Source organism: Manis javanica, chromosome 4, assembly GCF_040802235.1.
Source record: "Manis javanica isolate MJ-LG chromosome 4, MJ_LKY, whole genome shotgun sequence".
In the NCBI taxonomy this organism is placed as follows: Eukaryota; Metazoa; Chordata; class Mammalia; order Pholidota; family Manidae; genus Manis; species Manis javanica.
The window spans coordinates 164,353,017-164,376,582 of record NC_133159.1 but is presented as its reverse complement, the minus strand read 5'-3'; the positions used below and the strand labels follow the sequence as shown (position 1 = coordinate 164,376,582).

General features: G+C 39.7%; 1 protein-coding gene and 1 pseudogene across 1 annotated transcript in view; both read left to right on the top strand.

Annotated features, from left to right (window-relative positions):
- Positions 1–23,566, top strand: part of LOC140849251 (serine/threonine-protein kinase TAO1-like) — a 212,864-nt gene that overhangs the window by 58,397 nt on the left and 130,901 nt on the right.
- Positions 13,227–15,304, top strand: LOC140848632 (transcription intermediary factor 1-alpha pseudogene; annotated as a pseudogene).

Below are 23,566 nucleotides of genomic sequence, written 5' to 3'. Positions count from 1 at the left end.
GCATATACATCTTCCTTCAAAAAAAGAAAATGGAAACTCTTCAAGGGCAGGAGGAATTACATATTGAGTCTCATTTCCATTCCTTTCCTCTTTACTTTTAGTGCATTTGTTGCATATTTCACAATTTATGCTGTAAGAAGTTAGAGACGTTTGCTTCTCATAAACGCCAGGGAGTTAGGATCTAGTTGTTAAGGATTTATATTTACACATAATACCATAACACAAGGAAGAAATTGTTACTGAAAATTTCTGTTACTGAAAATCTGGCCAGGTAGGTTATTTGAATAATCCTCTTGGTGAAAATAATGGAGAATGTTGAATATGTATAGGAAAACTTGCTCAGAGCAGCAAAGGGCTGAAAAATCTAAGGAATTCTAAGGAAAAATGAGAGTTCAGAGAAGCTTAGAGATTTGAAGCTGTTTTTGCTTTAAGAACATTTGAAATTTGAACTTTACCTGCCTCATAGGTGGACAGGTTCTACAGACTCAAAGATAGGAAATGATTAACATCAAATTCAACATAATGATATTTTGGGGATCTGGGCCGGTAGATGCAGGGAGTTTCTGGGGTACTCAGATTTTCTATTTATTGACCTGGTAAGTGTCCAGGGCAATTTATTTTCTCAACTCAGCGTATTTATTTTGTGCACTTTTGCTATATTCATGTTATAATTTATAACAAAGAATTAAATGTAGAAGAAAATATAGTGTGATCCATATGTATATGTATTAAGTAAATGGATGTGTACATGTGTGTATTACATGAATGGGATTTGTAATATATACATTTTACACCTTGATAATAATGTAGGAACAGGGGTGGGAAGTAAGTAACAAGGAAGGAACTTATCGTTTGTATGTTGTACCACTGTCATTAAATGATTTAATAATCATCATTATTATTCAGTTTCTTTTTTAAATCAGACTTTAAAAAAGATACAGCCTCTGTCTCTGCCCAAAGATATAAAAGCACTCCCCCTGTTATGCTTTATACCACTTGGCATAGAACCTTTTTTTTAAAAACATTTCTTATTCCTTTGCCAGGCTGTAAGCTCTCAGCAGCAACATGGCAGTGTCATGTTTTTCTTTGTATTTCTTGGATCTAATAAATCCTGGTTGTTAGTAGAGGGTCTGTACATATAGCAAAATAGGAATGAATGAATGTACCTTATGAAGAGCAAAGGGCAGTAGGCATCCGATAAATATAACATTTTCTTAGAGGCTCTTACTATACTTTGCATATTAGTTTGTACCTGGTACAGCAGTGGGCATAAAGTTGGCACAGTGAATACAGGTTGATTTGAATTTAACTGACGCTTTGTGGAACCTGTAGGCAAATGTGGGGTCCACCATGTGGTGCCCCTATTGATCCAGAAAGCAGGACAATGGAAATACTCTCTGAAAATTAAACTAAGAAATGAATACCTAATAGATTGAAGATAATACGATCTTAAGAATCCTAAAGACTTCTTGGGCAGTAAAAATCTGACTGTAACCTTATTGAGGGTATCAACATCTTAATAACACACAAACATATAAAATCTTCATCAGAAGACCATTTTCTCTGTCTCCACTATGGGGGAAATGAAAAGCTATCAGTGTAATTGTTATGATACCTGACACAATACTGTCTGACCAATAGCACCTGCCAGGTTGAGGCAAGCATCCAGCCTCCCTGGAAGGTCAATCATTGTGTTATAAGGAGCTGCAGAGCTTCATGCCCTTTTGCAGTAGAATCCTGCATCGTTAATTCCACTTACTCACCATGCTTCCCTCTGGTAACTTGCCTTCCCAAAGAGATCATTCACTGTCAGGCTGACACAGACCTTAAGTATGTCTGATTCTTCTGTTGTTTACTGTAAATAATAAAGTCACCTAATTTTTTTATACATTAGTGTCTTGGGAGTTTTGCTAGCATGAGTCTGCATTCCTGTGTCCAGTCAGTGCAATCAGGTATCAGTCTGCGAGGCTCCTCAAGGTAAATACCACCTTGAGGGCATCTGTTGGAGTGGACTGCTGGGTTTCCCAGGTGATGCCCATCTGTGTTGTCGTGTTCCATGTTTGCTTTCCATTCCACACTTCACCAAAATAATTCTTCCCAGAAGGACTATAGTAAGGACATCTTAACAATGTGCACATTTCAGCTAGAGAGTGCCAAATAATATTACCTCGGTGCCAGCAGGCCCTTTTTTTCTGGATGTGTATTTGTTTGGTTTTGCACACTTCATACCGGAATGGATGAATGGAATATATATTGTAGATGCCACATGATATGATCTCCAACAGCTCATTTCTAGTTCTGGCTTCACAGCCTCTTTTGGCTTCACTTGTGGCTCTCATCTCATTGTCAACACTGATCCTGGCATCACTTCCTAACCTGGATCCCTTGCAGCAGTGAAACCTAAAGAAGATGGAGGACACAATGAGTTCGCCAAGGTTAAAGATAAGGATGCAAGTAGAGCAGGCAATGAACGAGGTTGTAGAATATTTTTCTTCCATTCTCATCTTCCTCTCTTTCCTCAAAAGGATCCCAGTAACATTTGAAGGGGTTTCAGATCCCACACCCTGCTGTGGAAAAAAGTGAAGCCCAAGTTCTCAGTGACCTGTTCAGCTTATCTGTGAAAAGAATGGACTTAAACCAGATCTCAATAAATCTTTAACAGCAATTTCTTGCCAAAAGGGTATGAGACTAAATAAACAGGGCAAAAACCATTAAAACTCTTAAGTGAATCCTGGAATTTGTTTTAAGTGGATATTGCTCCAAATATTACACTATTAGGTGGGACTTGCTGAGCAGTAGTTTTTCCCATTTCTCTCCTATTCCTCCCCTTGCACCCTAACTTCCAGCCAGAATAACTGGTCACTAAATTTCACCATAAATTTATCAGGCATTTACCCAGAGGAATCTTCAGTTGTCACTATGATTTAAAATACCATATTTGTTATTAGTAGATTAGGGCTTCATGAAAATTTCAGATAGTATAGGTAAATATAGAATCTTGAAAAGACATTTTTTTAAAAAAAATATTGTTTTAACAATCACAGTTTTGTCCCTTTACACAATTAGAGTTTTGCAGCAAAAGTAGACACTGTTGGATTATTAGTATGTCTGATAAATTCATGAGGCTCCTATCCCTGTACATCACAGCAGAGCTGTTCTTGTGTGTTGATGTTAAATCATGTGAAGCTGAATCGCTAAACAGGTAGCTATGGACTATTCCTGAGGATTTAGATGCAGATTAACCAGTCAGTTAATTGTCCAGGCCTTTTGACCAAATGAAAACCATCCTCAGGCTTTCATTTTCTTTGGATGAAAGATGATGCTAATGATGAAAGCGTCCGGTTTTCATTTCCACGTAAGTAACGTTTATTTCACAGCCAGAGACGTCTTAGATGTAAGATCAGTAGCTATCCTTGGACTGTGCAATAATGGAAGTTAGGCTGGGTGCCTTTAAAACAAAAATAATCCAGCCTATCACCATTTCTGATGTACTTTTCCTACTTTAGTAGATTAGTAACAACATCTTATGACAGAAAAGTTAGCATTTGCTAAAGCAAACCGGGCAGTATAATATGTTACGTGCTGATATGAGAAGTTACCCCCCCAAAAAGATCATATTCCCTTCCTTTATTAAGTGTTTAATTGATGGAGAGAGGATGAACTAGCCAACATTTATTAAAAACACCTGGAACTCTGAAAACCACGTGTATTTTTCAGAACTTATAAAGATGTTCTTGTTTACTGAAGTGCATCCTATATTGTCAACGATTTTTGCACACAGGCACATACATAAGCTGTTCAGTGAATAAAGACAAAGGAGGAGAGTGAGCTAGAGACAGGTGGTCACCTGAGAAGTAGGGAGTGTTTGACCTCCTTTCCCTTTCCTCTTCTCATGGGCCCAGGCCACTGCCTTCTATTTTCTTTCTCTCTTTCCTTCTGTTGAAGATCAGAGTCTAGAAAGGGATTCACTGGACAGAATTGAAAAGACAGCTGGACTGGTGGACCAGACTGTCCTGAAGTTGGGCAGCATGTGGCAAGCTGAAGTGTGCAATTTTCAGAATTACACAGGTATCTTCAGACACTGACGTCCTCCGTACTGCAGCCAACCTTTCGCACACCGGCTGCCTAAGGGCCATATATAAAACAGCAGAGTGGACAGAAGTTCCTTTTCTCTCTCTGTTCTGCCTTTCTCAGTTCTTTTTCTGGCATCCTGTTTTTCTTCATTATTCCTGCAGCCCTCTAGCTCTTCTGATTCTTGTCCCTTTTCAACAAAACGTTTACCATAGGCTTGATGTCATGAAGTCAGTCCATGTTTGTATCTGTGTGTATGTGTCTATGTGCTGTGTGTATGTATCTACAATTTGTTTTTGTTAGTTTGCAATACTCTTCAAAATACTCCTTTCTAACCAAATAAGCCCCTACAGTAATATTTCTTAAACTGTTAGGATTATTGACTCCTTAGGAAATCTGCAAATTACCCTAAAAATTTTTATATACACATCAAATGTTGGGTACAATTTCATGGTGTTCATGCACTCTTAGTAACTATTCATGGATCGATAGTGTGGATGAAAAGAGGATGAGTTGAAAGGATGTGAACTAGAAACCACAGAATTTAGTGACTGAATTCATCCCTATGACAGGTATTTGTTGGGCTGCTATATGTTAGACTCTCTGTTAGATAAGGTGGTGAACTGGAGAGATACCATCCTCGGGTCTAACGGTGATGACTCCCAGGCTTCTGGAATGGTCAGCTCATTGGATGATGGGACAGGCACGTGTTCCTCAACAGAAGTGCTTCTTCAAGCTATAAATGCGCCTTCTGAGATTTCAGGATATCCCTGTAATTGAGAATCACTGTGTCTAATGAGAGATGTTAGTAATGAGAGAATGTTTATGTATAAGCAATATTTGGGGAGGGGCTTGAGACCCTCTCATATAGATGACATTTGGAGCCAGGAAGTGGATGAAATCTTACCAGGAAGAGTATAGAGAATGAGAGGAGAGGAAGGCTGGGGCTTGGTCCTGGTAAAACCATGGAGAAAGTCGAGAAACCTGGTAAGAAAGCGAGGAGAGTATAAAGAAAGGTAAAGTAAGTTCCAGGATGCAGCCAGTAGAACAGCAGGGAGGAGGAGCAGTAGGGCAACAGCAGGCAGCTTCGGGATACATTGGATAGGCTTCAGGTTCAAGACGATAACCTGAGCTTACATATTAAACATCGCATGTTCACTCCCACCTTAGCTAAAGGGAGTCATGAATCATCACATCAAAGGGCTTGGGTGCCAGCAAATACTAATGAAGAAATTTTATGTTGTGTGAATTATATCTCAATAAAGCTTTTATTAAATAAAAATAATGAGGATGAAAATTCACTGTTAAATGTATTCTAACAAAATTGTTATACTTAAAAATGAATCAACTATCAGCATCCAGATATGTGGAGGTAGTGCAGGAGTAAGAGAGCAGATGTTATCCACAAAAGAAGGACAATACATTTGTATCCAGTTACCTAGTAGCACTGTATAGGAAAAGCAAAGGAGCATCACCTTGGGAAGAGGGAAAGGTCGAAAGGATGAAAGGGTGAAAGCATCACCTTCAAAAGGGTTGTCACTCAAATTGCACAGCCAGCTGAGGCATCTTTTCTTGAAAGGAGAACAAAAAGATCATCTTTGTTACTGAAAACCTGCAGAATATCCCACTCATGATGTGCTTGCTCTGAAAAAAATTATGCAAAGGTATAGTAGAGACAAACAAATAATTAGAATAAAGAACTCAATAGGGGGAAGAAATTAGAGTATTTTCAAGTGGTATGGAATTAACTGTGAATAACAGTATAGGAGTAAACCGTAATACTACTGATAATCATTCTTCATAAAAAGAATAATATAATGGACCAATAATAACAGGGATCTGGGATTCTAAAGTATTTCAGTAATTTGGCAGATGGAAGAGGGAAGGTTGCAAGGAGACTCAAAAAATGCTGCTTTATTATTGGCTTCAAGAAAGAAAGGCAGGGTAAGGGAAGGTTAAAAATAAGCAGAACTAGAATAGAAATAAAACGAGTAGCTTCCTAATAAATTGGCTAAAAGCTGGGGGGAAGGATCTTCTTAATCAGTATGGCTCAGGGAGAAGGGGAAAGGCGAAAACATTTTGGAAGCATAAAATAAAAAGAATATAGTTTAACATTAAAACTGAACATATTCATTACCACAGTGACTCCCCTATTCTGTTAGAAGACAAGGATTTAAGTTGATTTTTTAAATCCAATCATAACATGACCCAGAAGCAAATATTTTTTAAAAAAAGAAGAAACGTATGACCATAGATGCGCAGAGAATTTATTTTAAATTGCAAAATTTTTAATACTGTTTTAAAAATAAAAAAGGAATTTTAACCCTATGACAGTAAATTCAATCTACAAAATGAATAAGCAAAAACAGATTATTTAAAATAACCAAAATTGACTTAATACAGCAAAAACTATGAATGAGATTGACAAAAGTCGGATTGAAAGAAAGATTCCTTCCTCCTCAGAAGTGCAAATTCTAGATATATTTATCATATTCTGTCAAAGCCTAAAGGAACAGGTATTTCCTGTGCTATCTAATTTATTTGAAAGCATGGTAAAATATGGAAAATTTCTCAGGTTATTTTATGAACCTAGGATGGCTATGACCAAATTCTACTTTGTTTTGTTCATAAAAATTAAGAACACCTTCACTTAAAGCTACCTATACAAAATCTTAAGTCAAATATTAGCAAAGGAAATATAGCAGCATATTGAAAGAATCATAGATATGATCAGTTCAGATTAGTTTCAATAATGTTGCATCTGTTTATCTTTAGAAAATCAGTAATAACAGTAATCACATTCAGAGATTGGGAGAGGAAAGCCTTTTTCAGCCATTCATTCCTAAAAGCCCAGTAGCAGAACTCTGGTGACCAGTGGTGAACCAAAGTAACTGAGTCTCTTTCTTTGTGAAACTTAAGTTCCCGTGGGAGAACAGTAATAAGTAAATAGGCAACTATTGTAATAAGCACATATAAGATTTTGGCATGTATTAGATTTTCAAGTTAGTGGAGAAGTTGGCTCATTCAAGAAAAATTTTTGGAACCATTGGCTAACATTTTAATAACACTATTTAAATCCAAAATTTATACTTCACATTAAAATACATTCCAGATGAATTGAAGAGTTTAATGTTAAAAATTGAAACCAAACTACAGGAAGAAATAAACAGTGACTATTTATATTATTCTATATTCTGTTGGACCTTTTCAATCATGTCAGAAGGAAAAGTGTTTGGAAAGATTTCCGAACTGAAGGATTATGTTGTATCGTTACCGAGACAATCAATAAGGACAAAGGCAACTGCTTCAAACTTGCAAACATTCAGCAAAGCATAACATTTCTGAAAGATGCCCTTTTACGGTTTATATACAAAGAACTGAAATTTCAAGGGGTAAAATCAAACATCATTACCTGATAGACTATGTTTTTGCAGCTAAAGTCCAGCTGTTGTACTAATGAGACTCACACTTTTAAAGAGCTTCCTGCATGTTAGATACTTTTCTGATGCTTTTTGTTATGTGTATTACCTCATGTAGTACTCAAGATCATCAGAAATAGGTACAGATAGTGTTTACATATTTTACACGTAAGGATACAGAGGTGCAGAGAGGTCTCAGGAGCTTGCTGTAGAGCACCCAGCTGATAATTGGCAGAGCCAGGATTCAGACCCAGTCTGCTGCCAGAGTCTGCTTTCCTAACCATTATGCTGTACCAAACATGTCTTAAAATTTTCTGACTTACTGAAGTTCTCAAAAAGCAGGTTCCTGAAGGTGAATTCAGCAAGGGGAGAAATTTAACTCAGTCTGTCTAAAGAATAAATTTGGGCAGTAGCTTCCCAACTCAGGACTGAAAAATCACTGGGAGCTTGTGAGGAATCCTTTTCTCACCTACATCCAGTCTTTGCCAGATTTTTGTGTGGAGTGTTTGGAACTCAAGTCTCACTCAGTTGCCAAAATAACTTCCAGAAAATCACTTTGAAGAAATTTTGAGTAAAATATTTCCCTGTTTACTCCAAAACAAGTGAGTGGACTTTGAATGTCACTCGTTTCATCAACATACATTTGCAAGGCTGGTTTTTCGCCCTTTGTGACTAAAAGCAAAGCACGGCCCATGCTGAGTTCCCTTTCCCATGCCAATTAGGTTAGAAGGCAAAAAATTCCAAAAGCACGAATACTCAGTGCCTAAGTTGATCAAAGTTTTAAGCAAAATTTTCTTCTACAAATCTGCCATTGTTTTAATAGTTTAACATAGAAGATGCAGTCTAACAGTCTTTTAAAACAAAAAAGATGCTGTCTTTGTGGATGGGTGTTTCGGGTGTCTCAGATAGGTTACATGAGGGGTTTTGGGGAATGGGGTTTTTTTTGTTTTTGTTTTTTACTTTCCCTTTGTCACTGATAAGGTCCAGGGGACTTTGCAGCTTCTCAGATGTTATACTGGGTGAAAAGTAGTACCTGCATAAACAGTGGGTAGGGAGTGCAGATAATGATATTAATATACCTCATAGTTTGTCTTGTAAAGCCAACATCCTATATAACTTATCTTTATTATGGAATTGCTAAATTAGAATTGTGTCCTTCTTAGAACCAGATTGCTTGAAATGAAGTCATGTAAGCAGTCTAATTTATAAGATAATTACATTTAGGAAATGCAATTTCCTGAATGTTCTGCCACACGGAAGAATTCCGAGAAAAAGGTTCGTTTCTTTGGAAAAAATGATTTTACTTTCTTGGTAAAATGCTACTGCTTGTTCAGTTAATTGGCAATTCCCAGTGATTTTTTTTCTTTTTTTGGTAGTCACAGTCATAACTTACGTAAGATTACCTAGTGTTTTAGAGGCTCCTCAGAAAGCCTTAGAAGAGATTAAATATTTTTAGGTCTGTCTAAATGTGCACTTCTAAAGCTATACCTAGATATCTCTCTGAATCCAGTTAACTAATTTATTTATTTATTTATTTTTAGTCAAAATTTCACCTTTTAGAATTAGGCTTGTATCCTGATCCTTACTGGTGTCAAATTATTTCATTTCTTTTGACTTTAATAGTCATATTTAATAATTCAAACACGGATACTTCTATTGCTCACATGTGTTTCAATCGGACATGTTTAAAGATGTCTAATAACTAAGGTCTTATGCATTTCTTCATATTCTATTTAATGGCTAGATGCATGTCGGTGCCACAAAACATTTTAACCAAGACATATAGGGTGTCATCAAATAATTGAATTACAATAATAGCTGTAATGGGACCGAATTTGCAAAAGTAAATAGTGTCTTCCTTTAAAAGAGAAAATTAACAGCTCTCCTCAATCAGATTCTTAAGTTTAATTAGCTCTGACTTGCTAGAAGAAACTGAGCAAGTGAATAGCATGTGTTTTCCATATTCAGCAAAATCTAAATCATTGCTATTTTATATAGCTGACCCATATAGTTTCTTTTTTCTATGTACCTCAGTTTTTTTTTTGCTTTGTTTTGTTGTTGTTTGTAAAATGGACTAAAAAATTTGATTAGCTCATAAATCCCTCCCATTTCTAAAATGCTATGAGACTTTAAGCCTAATTTCCTTTGAGCCTTAATCCTCTTACTAATTGATGTGGCTGAGTTGTTTAGAATGAACCTCCGTGGTGCAATTGACTGATTAAGACTGTGAAGTTTCATGTAGGCAAATTGGTCCAGGAATGAATCCATTCATTCAGCAGACACATGCCATGTCTGTGAGTCCTAAAAGAGCCCATAGTCCAGTAAAGGAGTGTGGTAGTTTTAAAACATGCCCCCCTAAATTCTTTGACACTCCCCCCATCAAAAGATGGGGCTATGCCCTCTCCCCTTGAACCTGGGCTTTGTGCCTGTCTGACAATAGAGTGTGGCAGAGATCTATTCATTTTCTATTCAGAAATTGTACCCAATTTAAGAAACTAACAGGATCCATTTCCTGTTTCTTGGATCACTCACTCTTGAAACCCAGCCACCATGCTGTGAAGAAGCCTAAATTGCCCTGTGGAAAGGCCCAGGTGGAAAGTAACTAATAGCCAGCACCCGCTTGTTAGCCCTTGGGATGAGCCATCTTGGAAGCAGATCCTCCAGCTCTGGGAGAGCTGCCCTGGCTGATACCGCATGGAGCAGAGACTAGCCATTCTCACTGAACCCTGCCCAAATTGATGGTTCCTGAGCAAAATAAGTGACTCTTGTTTTAAGCTACCAAGTTTTGTTGCCAAAACAAGGAGATAGACACATAAACAAACCATTTTGAAGCAATGTAGAATTATGATGGCAGCGATATGTACTGGTATCACAGGAACACAGGCGAGACACCTAATCCTTTTGGCATCAAGGAAGACATCCTCAATATGACAAGTGAACTGAGTCTTGAATGAGAGAGGGTTAGCCAGGTAGGGGGAGAAAGAATGGGGATGTTCTGGGCAGAAGGGACAGCAGTGTGACCTGAAGTAAAGTCAGGAAGTAGCATGATGTGCATGAGAAATTATGAGCCCTTAGGTGTTGCTGAGCATAAAGCTGGAGATAGGGAGTAGTGATTGATGTAGCCAGAGAGACTGGCAAAGTTTGAATCATGCCAAGTAAAGGTATGTTGCATACAGGTCATTTGGTGTTTTTGTTATTATAGGTAGCATTGGATGGAGCAATCCAATCGTATTTGAGTTTTAGACAGACCCTTCAGTTGACTGTGGGAAAGTGGACTTGAAGATATTAAAGCTTGAACCAGGAAGACCAGTTAGGTGGCCATTGCAGTAGTTCAGGCAAGGACAATAAGGCCCTAAATTAGCACTGTGATGATGGGGAGGGGCTAGAGAAAATAGATTCAAGAAATATTTAGGGGGTTAAAAAGCATTTAGAAGTTAAAAAGGGCAATACTTAGTTACTGATTGTGGGGAGAAAGGGCAAAGTGAAGGAAGACTGTTAGGTTTCTAAGTTAGGTAGGTAGACACCAATACCAGTAGAAACGAACTAAGGAGAATATAAGGAAGGGTATGCAAGTCAAACTTATGGGAGATTTAAGCTGCAAATAAAGATTTGGCAGTCATTGTCACAAAGAGAATAGTTGAAATTACTAATGGGTAAGCTTCCTAGGACAAGAATGCTCAGTAATAAAGATAAGAGGACTGAGGATGAACCCTGGGAGTACCCTGCTATTTAAAAGGTGCTCAAAGAAGAGTGAGCCCATAAAAGAAATGGAGAAGAATGATCCAAGAAGTTCCAGGAGAACCAAGATGTTGTCCCACAAACAAAATAGTAGTTTCAAGTAGGGGCTAATCTTTGGTATCAGATGCAAACAACCAGTTAAGTAAGATAGGGCTAGATGAGAAGTCAGCGATGACTTTAGGCAGGCCGGGCAAAGCCAGGTATCAATAAGTAAATGAATGAAAAGTAAGAAAGTAGACAGAGTTGATACGGCCAAGGAAGTGGAGAATAGCTGGAGAAGAACACAAGGATGAGACGGTTTGGTGGTGGTGGCGGTGCTGTTGGTTTTGGGGGATAGAAAATAAGTAAATGCTTTACTAACCAGAGCAGCCAGTAAAATGAAAGAGGTTGAAGAGAGAAGAATAAGAAGGTAAGATTCATGCAGTAGCTGCCAGTTAGAGAGAGCAGGGCGTAGGGTCAAGGGCAGTCCTTTGAGACTGGAGGAATGCAACAAGGGTAGGTGTAGATGTACATAATTTTATAGTATTAGGGCAGGAAGTTGAAGATCATAGTTGATGGACATTCTTTTCTGTGAAAAAAGAGATAAATTTGTGCACTGAAAGAAGAAAGCAAAGCAGGGACTAACAGCTGTATTGAAGAGAGTGGTGAGTTTTAGAAAAATCTGAGAAATGGAAATAAGGGCTGGCTTGTAATAGACAAAAGGAAGAATAGGTGAGCCTGAAAGCCCAGTTGGTGTTGAAAACTAGTTTTGTGCTAGTGACTATCAGCATGATTATATGATTTTATCCAAGGGAATACTGCCACTCACCCCACTCATCTCTCTTTTTTCCTGGCCCTGTTGGCCTAGAAAGTGGGAAAAACAGGTAACCTCCAGACAGAAGGAAGCAGGGCCTCCAGGAAGAACAAAGTTTTGTTTAAGGTAAGGAGATAGGGCATTCTGTGTAAAATTGGGGAATTACTTGTTTTGCTTTATATAATGACATGAGGGCCATTTATACCTCACTGACCAGCCATTGGATTCCAGGCACCCCAGGAAGGAACATGATCTTGGACAAGGCAGCTTTCTTTAACTAAAGCAGACCCCAGAGGTGCTGAGAGCAGCAGACTTTGTGCCTGCAGCACTCCCAGCTGTTCCATTCTTGAGGAACCATCTGTAAGGCACCTCACGGTGTCCACTGTGGCAGACTTTGGAGTTATCTAGATATTGGTTTAAATCCTGGCCCTGCCACTCCTAGCCAGTCAGCTGGTTGTGTTAAGCAGATCCTCCGTAAGGCTTCTTTAATTAATTGATTGATTGATTGATTAATTAAGGTATCATTGATATACAATCTTGTGAAGGTTTCACAGGAAAAACAATGTGGTTACTGCATTCACCCTTATTATCTAGTCCCACCCCCATACCCCATTACAGGCCCCATCCGTCAGTGTAGTAAGATGCCACAGAGTCACTACCTGCCTTCTCTGTGCTACACTGTTCTCCTGGTGACCCCAAACACACCATCTGCACTAATCATGGTACCTCTCAATCCCATTCTCCCTCCCTCCCCACCTGCCCTCCCTCACTCCTCCCCTTTGGTAACCACTAGCCCCTTCTTGGAGTCTGTGAGTCTGCTTCTATTTCCTTCCTTCAGTTTTGCTTCGTTGTTTTACTCCACAAATGAGGGAAATCATTTGGTACTTGTCTTTCTCCGCCTGGCTTATTTCACTGAGCATAATACCCTCTAGCTCCATCCATGTTGTTGCAAATGGTAGGATTTGTTTCTTATGGCTGAATAGTATTCCATTGTGTATATGTTCGGTAAGGCTTCTTTAACCTCAGGATCCTATACTGTAAAATAGGAAAGATAATGTAAGAACTAATTAAGCCTTGGTTTCCTTCTTTGTGAAATAGGAAAAATAATTATACCATCCTTCTGGTTGTTAATAGGATCTGGTAAGATCATAAACTTCCCAGAGTACCTGTCACTTTTAGAAAATGAATTGTCATACCATATGTAAAGTGTCTAGTTCAGCAGCAGATACAGAATATTTGCTCTGCAAGTTGCTCAATCAGTATTTCTTTTAAAAATGTTTTAGTTGTTGGGAGAGGGAGGGTGGGGGCGGGGCCTGAGCCGGCCGGGTACCCCCAGAGGAAGGCTGGGAGGTTAGTGGATTCGGGCTGTGTGGATTTGACGAGCGCCACGGCGGTTGGCGAAGCTCACGAGGCGCAGCCGGTCGCCGCTGACAGACACCGTTCTTCCGGCCGCGCCACCCGGGAGGCGGATCGCCGGGGCCTGAGAAGGCTTCCTCGGCCCGGCGCTGCCTCCCCCCTCCTCCCTCGGGTCACCCGAGCTGCCTGGGAGGAGGAGGAGGAGGAGGTCGTCGGGGGCGGGGGCGGCGGCAGGCGGCGGCACGCGGGGACCGGGACAGGACAATGGAGGTGGCTGTGGAGAAGGCGGCGACGGCGGCCCCCGACAGCGCCGAGCGGGGAGAACGAGGCCGAGAGTCGGCAGGGCCCGGACTCGGAGCGCGGAGGCGAGGCGGCCCGGCTCAACCTGTTGGACCCTTGCGCCGTGTGCCACCAGAACATCCAGAGCCGAGCGCCCAAGCTGCTGCCCTGTCTGCACTCCTTCTGCCAGCGTTGCCTGCCCGCGCCCCGGCGCTACCTCCTGCTGCCGGCGCCCATGCTGGGCTCGGCCGAGACCCCGCCGCCCGTCCCCGCCACCGGCTCGCTGGTCAGCGGCTCCTCGCCGTTCGCCACCCAAGTTGGAGTCATTCGATGTCCAGTTTGCAGCCAAGACTGTGCAGAGAGACACATCATAGATAATTTTTTTTGTGAAAGACACTACTGAGGTTCCCAGCAGTACAGTTGAAAAGTCTAATCAGGTGTGTACAAGCTGTGAGGACAATGCAGAAACTAATGGGTTTTGTGTCGAGTGTGTTGAATGGCTCTGCAAGACATGCATCCGAGCTCACCAAAGGGTGAAGTTCACAAAAGATCACACCGTGAGACAGAAAGAGGAAGTATCTCCAGAGGCAGTTGGTATGACTAGTCAGCGACCAGTGTTCTGCCCTTTTCATAAGGAGCAGCTGAAGCTTTACTGTGAAACATGTGACAAACTGACATGTGGAGACTGCCAGTTATTAGAACATAAAGAGCATAGATACCAATTTATAGAAGAAGCTTTTCAGAATCAGAAAGTGATCATACCCTAATCACAAAACTGATGGAAAAAACAAAATACATAAAATTCACAGGAAATCAGATGCAAAACAGGATAATTGAAGTAAATCAAAATCAAAGCAGGTGAAACAGGATATTAAAGTTGCTATATTTACATTGATGGTAGAAATAAATAAAAAAGGAAAAGCTCTGTTGCATCAGCTTGAGAGCCTTGCAAAGGACCATCGCATGAAACTCATGCAACAGCAACAGGAAGTGGCTGGGCTCTCTAAACAGCTGGAACATGTAATGCATTTTTCCAAATAGGGCCGTTTCCAGCGGCAGTAGTACAGCATTACTGTACAGCAAGCGACTGATTACATACCGACTACGGCACCTCCTTTGAGCAAGGTGTGATGCTTCCCCAGTGACCAACAATACCATCCAGTTTCACTGTGATCCTAGTTTCTGGGCTCAAAATATTATCAATTTAGGTTCTTTAGTAATCGAAGATAAAGAGAGTCAGCTACAAATGCCTAAGCAGAACCCTGTCGTGGAACAGAATTCACAGCCACCAGGTGGTTAATCTTCAAAGCAGTTATCCAAGTTTCCAACACAGATCAGCCTAGCTCAGTTACGACTCCAGCATTTGCAGCAACAGGTAATGGCTCAGAGGCAACAGGTGCAACGGAGGCCAGCACCTGTGGGTTTACCAAACCCTAGAGTGCAGGGGCCCATCCAGCAACCTTCCATCTCTCATCAGCAAACCCCTCCACATCTGATAAATTTTCAAAATCACAGCCCCAAACCTAATGGACCAGTTCTTCCTCCTCATCCTCAACAGCTGAGATATCCACCAAACCAGAATGTGCCAGCGACAAGCAATAAAGCCCAACCCTCTGCAGATGGCTTTTCTTGGCTCAACAAGCCTTAAAACAGTGGCAGATCAGCAGTGGGCAGGCTGCCCCGTCAACTGCCCAGCAGCATATCCTCTACTCCTTCCAGTCCCACTATTACTAGTGCAGTAGGACACGATGGCAAAGGTTTTGGTTCACCTATGATTGATTTGAAGCTCACCAGTGGGGAGGTTTCTTACAATCTTCCTTCTCTTCCAGATATTGGACTGTTTCAAGTTACTATTATGCTGGGACAATATTGTGAAGAAAAGATCCTAGTATAGATCATGGCCAGCCAAGACCACCCTCAAAACAGAAACCGTCCAGTCCACCAAAATTCATCAGTACCATCTCCAGGCCTTGCAGGACCCTGTTTACTATTGACTAGTGTAACACCCACCCAATACGTTTCACCTAGTGCCCTCCAGTGTGGGGAGCAGAGGAAGCTCTGGCTCTTCCAGCAAAACCAACGGGAAGCCGATTTCTACACACAAAGTCCCAGTGGGTCCATGTTGGAAGCCAATCCAAATAAAACAAGAAAAACAGTGGACCACCCTGAAAAATTATGATTTTTCCTGTTGTTTGTAGTGAAAACAAGAATCAGATGAAAGAATCTAGGCCCTCAAAATACCAATTATCCAAGAAGCATACTTACCTCCCTGCTATTAAATAGCAGTCAGAGCTCTGCTTCTGAGGAGTCCTGTGCCTAAGATCAGATGCTCCTGATAGCACAGGAGATCAAACCTGGACGTCACCAGGAAAAATTCCCTCATATGCAAAAGTCTGAGTGGCTGGATGCCTCCCAGAAAGTCACCGCTTCATGTTGGAGAGACAAAGAAAGAAGACGACCACCAATGAGGGACTGTTTGTGCAAGTTTGTCAGAATGGAGGGGAGCTCCTGTGCTGTGATAAGTGTCCCAAAGTATTCCATCTTTTCTTGTCATGCACCCACCAAGTGGAGAATGAATCTGCACTTTCTGCCGAGACTTATCTAAACCAGAAGTTTGAATTATGATTGTGATGCCTCCCAGTCCACAACTCAGAAAAAAAAGAAAACCAGAAGTCCCTTGTTTAAATTAACACCAATAGATATAAGGAAGTGTGGAGCGCCTACTTTTTATTTTCTTTACTGCCATGAAAATGAGCCTGGCTTTTTCAAGATCCGGTTTCCTCTAAACTGCCTGATTATTACAAAAATAATTAAAAAATCCAATGGACTTGTCAACCATCAAGAAAAAGGACTACAAGAAGATTTTTTCTATGTACACAAAACCCTGAAGATTTTTGTAGCTGACTTTAGATTGATCTTTCAAAAATTGTGCTGAATTCAATGAGCCTGATTCAGAAAGTAGCCAACGGCTGGCATAAAAACTTGAAAAACTATTTTGAAGAAACTCCTCAAGAAACCTTTACCAGAAAAAAAGGTTTCCTAAACTAGAATTCAGGAATGAATCAGAAGATAATAAAATTTAGTGATGATACAGATGATGACTTTGTACAAGCCCCGGAAGAAAACGCCTCAAAAAGCATAGAGGAAACGCCAGTTGCTTAAATAAGCAGCACCATTGGCGTGTGCTGGTTTTTAGATTTTTTGTTTTTGTTTTTTAATAAACATTTTGTGAGTAATTTAAACATCATTACAAAGAAAAAAAAAAAAATGTTTTTAGGAAGATTCTTTGACTTTTTCTATGGGCCCAAAGGAGCATCAAAGCCAGAGCTGGAATGCATCCTAACTACACTACTCTTGGGTTTAGCTTTTCAAATCAAGGAATATGGGAGGAGATAGCTCTGTGATGAGTCAGGACTGTGGTGGAGGTAGTGGAGGTAGTGTCCTGATAATGTCTGATTATCGGGAGAGTCTGATTCCTTAGGCTAAGTTTACTGGTGTTATAGTTTCAATGTGAAAAATGTGTTTCTTTAAAAATAGAACCAAAAAGGAGAAAAATTAGAGATGAAAGTCATCTGAGTGGCAGTACTCCCACCGAAAATAGCACTGTATGTAGCAAAAAGGATGATTTGCAGTTTCGGGACAGGGTTTACTTTTGATTTATTGGGGGCTAAATATATATTTTTATATACACATGTGACTGCACTTTTGTGCACCCCCCACCCATCTGGATTGTAGTCTTGCTGACTCCCCCCAGTTGGATGTTGAACCAGGGATCATTCATTCTTCCTCTCTGGGCTTGAGTTTGCTCTAAAATGAGGATTTAGATCTAGGGGAGTCCCTTCCTGTTTCTTATTTTTTATTTTTATTTTTTCTTCCAATTTTTATCGTGGGTTAATTCTTTAAATCCCCAGTATCCTATAGCACAGATTTTTAAGGACAAAACATGGCTCTGTTTCTCTGTAGAGGAAAATGATCTTATTCCATGTATACAAAGAGGCACAATGTGTTTGAGTGAAGCCTGCAGAGAAAAGGAGTTGGATAGCTCTAGCAGAGAAAAGCCTGATGTGTACACTTCAGTGAGAAAGGGGAGAAAAAAATCACTGTTTGGTGAGTCAATCAACGTACTCAGTAGTCATCACAGAAATCATGTCCTTACTTGCAGGGACATGGAATTATCCAAAATTTTGTAGAATTACCTGTGGGAATTATCCAAATGTGTTGTTTTTAACATTTATTGACAATGACTATTGTTGCTGGATGTTTGTGCAGAGCAAGTTTATGCAAGCTGAAACCCCAGCTTCATTCATTTTATGGCGGGAACGGAAAAAGTGGTGAAGTTTCAGAAGATTGGAAAATGCTAAAACTTCTTGTTTTTCAATCAGAAAAAACTGCACTTAAGTATTCAAATTCAATCACGATTCCAGTATCATAAAGCCTTTATTGTTAAAGGAAGCATCTGATTTTTACTTTTTCAGTTTTGGCTTCTGCGCTCTGCTGTTTACTCTTCTCATGTAATTGGGGTTTATGATTTTGAGTAACTTTTTGAAATACTGGCAGCTCAAACTATCTTCAATAGAGACTCATCTCACTTAAGGCATTTTTAATATAAACTTTTCAGTATCTTGAATCCCTGGGGAATTTAATCAGTATACTTACACTCTTAAAGTTTTTTTCTTGCCTGAAACCATTATACTATTTCACAGAACAAAATATTTTCATCCTTAGGATTTTTGTAAACCTAGGGATTTTAAAGATTAGCTTTGAAAAATAGGGTCAGGGAAAAAAAACATCTCCTTTGGTTTAAAGCTAATCAGGTAAGGAAAGTAAAAAAGAGCAATTTAGAAGCCTTTGAAAAAGCATTTGTGAAAATCAGTTTTCATGTCATTTTATGAAAGCTGCCTGCCTGTAAAGCTACAGTGTGAGGTCAAGCCCTTCTTTCAGCGTTTGCCACTACTTCATGCCTCCATTCATTACCATTCATCCATTTCATTGTTCATTCATTCATTTAAGTGTTGTTTCTAGATGCTGGGGTAACAGAGATAAATAAGACAGTCCCGAGCTTACTGTGTGCCAGGGCATTTTTGAAAACTTGGGGAAAACCAATGCTTCTATCTCCCATAGTCCCTGGTGTTTTACGGAATGAGCATTACGATGGGAGGTCCCAGCTGTTTCTCCTAAAACTCACTGGTTTAGCTATGTGGACTGTAGGTGAGACCTGTTTTGGTAATCTGTTTTTTCTCATCCCTGAAAATGGTATTTGCTCCACCCTATTTTACTTCATAGCTTTGATGTAAGAATCAAATGAAAATTGTGATTTTTGAAAGGAGCTTTTGAAAAAGTATTAGGGAACATTATATAAAGGACAACTAATAATCTTATGGACTGTGGCAGTGTTTTTGACCATTTTTATTGCCTCTGTGAAAAAGGTTGAGGATGAGTACATTTTTCATTGTGCTCTTGAAACTAGAAACTGTATGTATATGATCATCAGCCTTAACCATTTTCTTCCATATGTGCAAACTACCCTACTTTCTGATCCACGGGGCACAGGACTTCATTATGTGGTGGCTAGGGGAAAGGATATCTACAGCTGGACACAACTTATTTAGAAAAATATTATTCAGTTTCATATCCTGCATTAAATCAAGTATTGATTAAGTGGCCCAGGCTAAGAGGGCAGAGAGGAGGACATAAGTGATGAGATGATATTGGTCTTCAAGAAGCGTAGGACTTGTATTTTGAAAAATTCAGAGTAGCCCCAAAAATAAATGATTTACCTTAGTTTGCAGTTTTCCCAAGGGATCTGTACAGAGATGTCCATTTTGGCCCTATCATGATTCTAGGAGCCCTCTCTCTCAGATATTGGAGGGGCCTATTTTATCCCTACTGGAATCATGGAAACAGATCGTCCTTATGAAGAAAATTGAAAAACTTGTAGCTTTCATGTTTTGATTTTCCTACTAGGTTTTTTTTTAGGTCTACCATGCTGATGCGCTGGAATGAGATAGGAAAGTCCTGAGCTTTCCTAGACTAGTCCCTTGGACTAACCCCAAGAATCCCTCTCAAATATGAGCTCTACAGTACAGAGAAAATGTTTTGTGTTTTTTATTCACTGCTCCTCTGCCCAGTGCCTAGAAAACAGTGCCTAAACAAGTGGTCCACCCAATGAGAAATGTTTTTGAATGAATGAAAAAGCCTCCATCTACCATATGTTACAGTTTCTTTCTGATACTCTGATAGCCCCAGATAGATAGCTTCTTGAAGACAGGGGCTATACTTTGTCCTCCAGATTTTCCAGTGTCCTGGCACATAAAATCAGTGGGCTGGATGTTTGTCAAATGAACATATGGACAAGCTAACCAGGGCTGGGATGGATGCCCCAAGACCAGGACTTCAGTCTTTCCCTATCTTTCCCTGGAGTAAGCCCTAAAAACGAGAGGAACTCATTCCCAGTAAGTCTGAGGCATAGCCCAGTTTGGCCTGCTACAAATGTGAAATGTCACTGAAGTTTCTTTTTGAATCTTAGCTTTTCTGTTTATTTTAGGTTTTCTATTCCATGTGTGTTCCTCTCAAAAAGATGGATAGAATTAATGTGCCAGGAAGATGCCTTGTGTATGTCCTCTGCTGGGTCCCATCCTTATCCATTGTACTCGGTAACACTTGTCTGTGCAGCTTGGGGGCCCCAGGGACAGAGCAGGCTGTTTCTTGAAGGCATTTCGGAACCATGTAGGAGGACTAAAAGGGCCCAGAGGAGAGCTGGCACGGAAATAGGAGAGGAGAAAGTAGGACAACTGGCCCAGAGCTGCTTTCTGGGAGTTTGTGTTATTGCCATCTTTCAGCCTCATTGATTATTCCAACTCTTCCTAAAATAATAATAATACTAAAAAAAAAAAGTCCCTTACCTTAAACATATGCAAGTATCTCATTTGATCTTCACAAGCAAACCCCATGAAAAATGGTGTTTTTTTTGGTTTTCCAATTGTTTACTGTTTTGCACAAATGAGAAATGTCAGATTCAGGAGCAGCCCTGGGACTAGGGTGAGGCAACATGAGGCCACTCACCCCAGGCACAAAAATTAAAGGGAGTGCCAAAAAAAAACAAACACAATTAAAAATAAATAACATTTTCAAGCAATATTTTTAAAGATTTAAATTCATGCAGGATCTGGACAGGGCCAGGATTAAGATGAGGCCAAGCTGTGTAAGTCGTGCAAGTAAGTGCAGAATTGGGATCCTGTCATGATAAAAAAAATTTTTATTTTTGTTCTAAATGGCTATTTTTTGGCAATAATTTCAATTTTGAGAGCTGCATTCAAAATATTACTTATCTTGATTAGTGAGTTTTCTTTGCCTCCTCTTCAAAGTTCCCCCTGAGACCTGTGCCTCACTGGCCCTCATGCTGGTCTCAGCCCCTCCAAGTCTCACCGTCTTAGAGATGGAAGTGCCCCCAGGGCCCTGTGGGCTTGTGAGTGGGCAGAGCCCCACATTTGAAACCAAGGCCTTTTCTGACTCCACAATCACATTCTCTTTTCTGTTTATACCACACAGCCACTTAAAAATGCCAAAATTATCTTTGTCTCTGAAACATCTATTGGTCTTTCTGTTGTTTACTCCCTTTAAATTTTTCTTAGGCTTTTTAAGCCTCATTATTTTGAGGGTATCTTTAGTACTCCCCTGGTGGACTTTTTTCATGTATTTTTTTCTTTCTGTAAAATGTGCATGATGCAAACCTCTATTGTTTCAGTTTATTTGATTTTCTAAGTATTTTCTGGATGAATCTTATCTCACGGGCCACACTACAAAAATTGTTTGTCTTGCTTAGAAACTAAATTCTGCAAACTCAAAATTAAGAAACATATGATTATTATCACTAACTCTGCATGAAACTGGGGGAAAAGAAGGTCTATTTTTTTAAACACCATTAAGTTGTAGATTGAGATGCCTGAATTAGAATAGCACTCAGAATTCTGTAGGCAATGTCTTGTAAAAGTCAAAAATTCCTACAGACTTTTACCCTTCAGTGAAGTTTTTCTTGAGTAATGAAAAATAATGCATGGTAAGAAGGACAAAAACATCCCTGTCCCGTGTTTCACCTTTTATGGGACGAGGGTGCGTAAGACTGTATGAAAGTGTAAACTGTCTTCTTTCTCAGATGTTTTTCTAATCAGTTAGTCTGGCTATGTAGCTGAGAAGGACAAAACTCTCCCAACTGATCATTTTCCTTATACTTGGCCTTACTTCTATATAATTTACAGGCAACCTGTAGAAATTTCATGTCTACTATACCTGTTGGGGATACACAAAACAAGAAAGTGCTGGGAGTTTGAGATTAGAAATAGAAGGTACAATAAAGGAGCAGTAGTAGGCTTTTGTTTTTCTTTGCAATTAAGTCTTAGTAGAGGTAAAGAGAGTTGACACCAAGGAAACAACCCTGGAATTATTTACACTGCAGTGTCTGTTAAGGAGGAGGAGAGTAGGTCTGCTTTGGTTATGTAGCTGTATTCCTATTATGTTAATGTGTGTCCGCAATTTAATTAGTAGTTTAAAGACTATACATGCTTATGTTGCTCTACAAGAAGATGTGTCAAAGAAATAATCAATCTTCCCATGTTTTCTTCCATCTGCTACTTCTATAGCTTTTCTTCTTCCTTCCTAATTACAACCCTTAAGTAGAATTCATGCCTCATATAGAAATTACCAAGTATCATAATTCTTCCAAGTGGTAAAGATACCGCAAGACAAATGCTGGGCATAGAAGCCACAGGGCATAAATCCGCAAAGAAGTAAAAAGCTAACCTTTTCAAAGAATATTGCTTCTCTCTCACTTACCAACTTTACATTTCCCTGTATGGCCCCGGAAGATGACTGGTTAGCCAGAGACGGGTAAGATTCCTCAAGGGAGGAACAACCTAAGACAGGCACAGTCGCAGGGGGGCCAACAGGTGAGAAATTGGGGATCCACAGAGGTGAGGCTTAGAACCTCACCCCCCCTGTTTTGAGAGAAATCTTCTGCATCCGTGGATGTTTTGTTGCCTTGTCTAGCCTGGATTAATACTTAGTCTATAGGCACAGACCTGATCATCTACATTTGCCCTCTTACAGCACTAAATTATGTTTTCTACCTTTATCTTGCATCTACCTACCACTTCAGCATTTTATTAAAAAAATAAATAATAATAATAAGGGAGAAATGTGGGATTCACATATAAATCAAGTATAAAAATCAAATGAATAATCATATCTGACTTGATTGTTTATAGTTCATGATGCGTGATCAAAACCGAAAGTTTCTGTGATATGACTGCCCTTGCACTGTTCACCATGTAAGAACTTATTCACTATGTAAGAACTTGTTCACCATGTAAGAACTTGTTCGTTATGCTTCAGAAGATTGGAGACTGTTGAGAATTAGGCTTGGGGTTGATTAATGATTGTGCATTGAGTCCTCTATACAGAATTTTATGTTGTTAACAACCATATGATCAATAAATATGAGAGATGCCCTCTCAGAAAAAAAAAAAAAAAGGAGGAGAAGAGATGTCAGGACTTCCTGTGTCCCTGGGAATATCATAGGATAAAACTTGGGTTATAAATAAAGGCTTTGAACATTTGGTTTGAGGACCAGACAGAAAAACAGAGAAAGGTCCCATTCCTGAGCATATATTCTCTTTATTGCCTTAGTTTGGTGAGACATGATCAGGGGCTTTTATTTATACAGTATTTTTATGGGAGATGGTGTGAAATGAGACCAGAAGGTCAAAACCAAACTGCCGAGGGAGTCGAATGTAAGGCTAAGAAATGATATGTTGTCTTATAGGTGATATCAAACTCTGGAAGACTTTTGATTGGAGAAAGGCCTGATCAAACTAAGATTTTTTAAAAGTTCATACTAAAACCAAAAATGTATATA